Source organism: Brassica rapa, unplaced genomic scaffold, assembly GCF_000309985.2.
Source record: "Brassica rapa cultivar Chiifu-401-42 unplaced genomic scaffold, CAAS_Brap_v3.01 Scaffold0597, whole genome shotgun sequence".
NCBI classification, from domain to species: Eukaryota; Viridiplantae; Streptophyta; class Magnoliopsida; order Brassicales; family Brassicaceae; genus Brassica; species Brassica rapa.
In genome coordinates this window covers 32,501-37,500 of record NW_022610537.1, presented here as the reverse complement: position 1 = coordinate 37,500, position 5,000 = coordinate 32,501, and positions in this window count along the sequence as shown.

Sequence of the window (5,000 nt, the reverse complement as noted above, 5' to 3'; positions counted from 1 at the left end):
GTTCCAGATCCTAACTAGACACTCAACTCTACAACACAAACCAGTAGTACCAGTGGTCCGGCCTATATGGCCTAAGACCCTTAGTACTAACTACTAAACAATAATATCAATACTAAACAATACAATCAAACCGTTACCCAGATAGTCCAGCCTCCCGCTGAGAAACTATCTTTAAAGATAACGGGAACCTGCACTCAACCATATCAACACGCAAGAATAGAAAACATGATGCATCCTATTCTTAGCCCTAATCAGGTTATCAACTCAGTCTTAATTCCATTCATCTCAGCTTAGCCCTTGCTAAACTGAGTCCGGTTCCATAAATAAAATAACCCTAAGGACTCTACCATTCAATAACGTGATCAATCTACTCTATATGCGACTCTATCTACCCTAAATTCCAAGTGGAATTCAAACAAACCAACTCACAGTGTTCTAGGCGAGAAGCTGCTGGTTGATCGGAGAGGACTTGGCCAAAACCCAAGGGACGCCTTGACTGGACTGGACTGGACTGATCTTGACTTGGACATAACCTCGGCTTCATCATGAAGAAACTGACACGTCTGGACAGACTGATCTTCACTTGATTGACCTTCAGTTGGACAGAACCTTCTCAACGCGATGACTCGAAATCAATAGAGAACTGATCTCGAAAACTCTCTAAAACTCTCGAAATAGCTCGGAATCACTTGCTTTCTTTTTCTACTTCTTTCTCTCTCTCTCTCACGTTTTTCTCTGAGTTTCAGGTGTGCTTGATGGTTTGAAATGAGCTGGGGTCGTGGGGTTTATATAGGATGCAGCAACCAATCAGAAACAAGCCGTGTGGCAGCCCGTGTGTCGCTTCGCATGGCTCCGGACGCATGCGTCGCGGCACCTCGTGCTCCACATGTCTGATGGCATGACCAGGACATCATGCAGAGTGACACCATGCCCTCCAGATGTCTGATCCACGGCCTGACCTCATCCAGATTGACACTCAGCGCACACATGTCGCTCAGCATGCTCCGATCGCAGGTTTCGCGGCACCTCGTGCTTCTGGGTGTCAATCAGCATGCTGTGCTCTCCTGGGCTTCAACACCTCCTGCTTCCCTTGCCACATACCATGCCAGGCAGGTTACATCACGTCCTTATCTCATAGATAAGGCCAGCTCGAGCTTCTCGGTCCATTCGACTGATTTCGACTCTTCCGGTGAATTTTCGTCCCGCGATCAATCCCGAATATTTTTCTACGCCTGTTCTGATGAGATGAATATTTTTAATAAACTCCAAGTGAATCCTGACCTTGATGGAAAATATTTCCCGAGCCTCCGGCTTCCTCGAAAAATCGATAATACCAAAATTAGGGTTTTCGCCCAACTTCGGGTTTTCCCGTCGTGCTTCAATCCCGTCGTGCTTGCTTCCCGTCCTGCTTAATTCCCGTCCTGCTTCCGACTTATAATGTCTTCAGAATAATATTTTACTGATACGAAGATATTCCGAGAAAACTTCGCGATGAAGAAACGTCAATCTTCAAAAACGTCGAGCTTCTAAACCGTCGTGCTTCCAAAAATGTTATGCTTCCAAAACATCCTTCTGATCAATCTAACACTTTTCTAACCATGGTCCAGCAGCTTATGGTTCACCCATGATCAATTCTTCGACCATCCATTGCCCGCGGTACGACCACTAAATAATAAATTTTTTTTTTAACGGGTTTCTACATTCTCCCCCCCTTAATAGAATTCGTCCTCGAATTCTTAGTTGCGCCGTTGCTCGTCTTCACAACATTCTCCACTCGTCTCCATAACCTCTTTACTCTGTCCAAAACTGTTCCTTGAGTGTCCTCCTCAAGGCCTCCACAATCGTCTTCTGTTGAATGATCGCTGGATCATCTCTTATTGTTGCTCTGCCATAACACACTGATTGCCCATGATACTATCTTGTCCTTTTGGTAGATATCATCCTTGTCCAGATTCCTCAAACCCTTTCTTGATCTTCGTCTTCCCAAATACTGATGAAGTTCTTCCCCAATGAAGTCTTGTTTCCTCCCATCTGTCCAGTCCATACCACTGTCCAGTTCACTGAATCTGCCTCCACTCTTTCGCTTCGGGTTTGGGTTTGGCCTCGAACTCCCTCCACTTTAAGGTTTTCATCCCTTAAAGTTCCGATCAACAAACATACTTACTCGCTGCAACTCAAAAGAACACCTCACATGCAAGTTAGTAGACAATTAACCAAATAATCTACTAACCCAGCAAATACTAACAATGCAACCTGACCGCAATTCTAACCAGCAACCTAACAGTTCTACCCAAGCAACCTAACAGTTCTAGATTCCACTATCTCAATCCTAATTCCTAAACCACAAATCCTATCGCTGGACGTGACCGGTTTCCCTAATGCCTTTTGTGACCCAATTTGACTCGATAAATATTTAAAACCGATTAAATCATGAGTTCCGGAAGCATGGACGATACCATGCTCTGATACCACCTCTGTAACACCCCCGAACCGTCCTAGACATATGGTCGACCCACCGGCCAACAATCAAACAAGAACATGACCGACGGACGACCCACACCAAGGGTTGGAGATGAAAGGCCAACCGGCCAGCCAACAATCAAACAAGAACATGACTGACCGTCCAACCCAACACCATGGTCCGGAAGCACTACGTGACGGGCTAGGGACAATCCGGTCAGAGTCACAAACTTTACTCCACGACCTAGACCAGTTCATCCACTAACTCGTCCCGCTGCGTCAAGGCATAAGGCTTTGCAACCCGTACCTAGAGTTAGCGTTTTCCGTTAGATCAAGGCCTAAGGCTTTTCAACCCGTACCACGACCTAACGTTGTGTTAGACCGGACTAGTCAAATATCAGAGTACTCATGAAGCGCATATAAAACAATTACTTTATTTATTCGAGAAATATCCATACATTGATATAATTCGAGACCGGTCCCGGCCTAATGCCAAATCGAGTCAACTAAACACAAATCCACAATACCGTTTACAAAAGGCATGAAAATCTACACCGGCGGTCCTAACGTCCAGCACGAAGCTATCCGATCATCCTTACCTAAAGCGACCTGCAAAAAGGACAACGGAGTTGGATGAGTAACCTAATGTTACTCAGTGAGCTGGCGGCCTCTACCCGCAACCTAGACTCTAACCCGGACAACCCAAAATAACAATCAATCTAGCCCTAGCATGCAATAAAAGCTAAGGCTAAGCAAACCGTTACTAAGTTAGACTTGGCCTCCTGCCATGATCTAACTTCAAGTAACGGGAACCTGCATAAAAACAAGTCAACAACCAATCCCTAGTTAACCATATATACGCCTGAGTTCAGTACTCATGTAGTGTTAGACACTTAGACTATACAAGTATCACTAGTCGATCGACCAACAATCAAACAAGAACATGATCGGCCAACCAGTGATACAGCATAGCTTTAATATCCACCACCCTTCACAAGCAATCCCTCAACCACATACAGGCCAACGTCAGGCCTACACTAACAAAATACACACCAAGCCTAATCCGGTACCTAAACCGGACTTATGACTTAATGTCAGAACCTGCAAGCAAATCAGTCAACCACAAACACAATCACAATAATAAGACTATGAGAATCTACGACTCGATCTAACTCATAACACCGTATATCGGTGCTACGCTAACTTGAGGGTTCCATAACCCTCTACGACACTCTAACACAACACTCTAACCTGGGCCCTGGTGACTTCGTGTTCCTCCTCCCTATCGGCAATATCCTATCTTCCTACCACAAAGGCCAGAAGAAGGAACTTTCAACCGACCGCGGCCCACAGTCATTCGGGTCACCGCGCGACAGCCCACAGTCCTTCGGGTCACTGCCACACTACACCGTCGTGTAATACTCAGCCATAGTACATGACACCGTTCGTCTGAGTCTTCCCGATCCAGCGAATAAGGGGTTTCCTTGAACCCGCTGGGTACGAGGCCGAGGAAACACTAATCAACCCCAAACAAGCCTAGTATGGGCGGGTTACACACATACTGTCGGCACCACTCACACAACACAAACTCAATCTAGAACCTAACCTAAGGCTAAAGTTCCAGATCCTAACTAGACACTCAACTCTACAACACAAACCAGTAGTACCAGTGGTCCGGCCTATATGGCCTATGACCCTTAGTACTAACTACTAAACAATAATATCAATACTAAACAATACAATCAAACCGTTACCCAGATAGTCCAGCCTCCCGCTGAGAAACTATCTTTAAAGATAACGGGAACCTGCACTCAACCATATCAACACGCAAGAATAGAAAACATGATGCATCCTATTCTTAGCCCTAATCAGGTTATCAACTCAGTCTTAATTCCATTCATCTCAGCTTAGCCCTTGCTAAACTGAGTCCGGTTCCATAAATAAAATAACCCTAAGGACTCTACCATTCAATAGCGTGATCAATCTACTCTATATGCGACTCTATCTACCCTAAATTCCAAGTGGAATTCAAACAAACCAACTCACAGTGTTCTAGGCGAGAAGCTGCTGGTTGATCGGAGAGGACTTGGCCAAAACCCAAGGGACGCCTTGACTGGACTGGACTGGACTGATCTTGACTTGGACATAACCTCGGCTTCATCATGAAGAAACTGACACGTCTGGACAGACTGATCTTCACTTGATTGACCTTCAGTTGGACAGAACCTTCTCAAGGCGATGACTCGAAATCAATAGAGAACTGATCTCGAAAACTCTCTAAAACTCTCGAAATAGCTCGGAATCACTTGCTTTCTTTTTCTACTTCTTTCTCTCTCTCTCTCACGTTTTTCTCTGAGTTTCAGGTGTGCTGGATGGTTTGAAATGAGCTGGGGTCGTGGGGTTTATATAGGATGCAGCAACCAATCAGAAACAAGCCGTGTGGCAGCCCGTGTGTCGCTTCGCATGGCTCCGGACGCATGCGTCGCGGCACCTCGTGCTCCACATCTCTGATGGCATGACCAGGACATCATGCAGAGTGA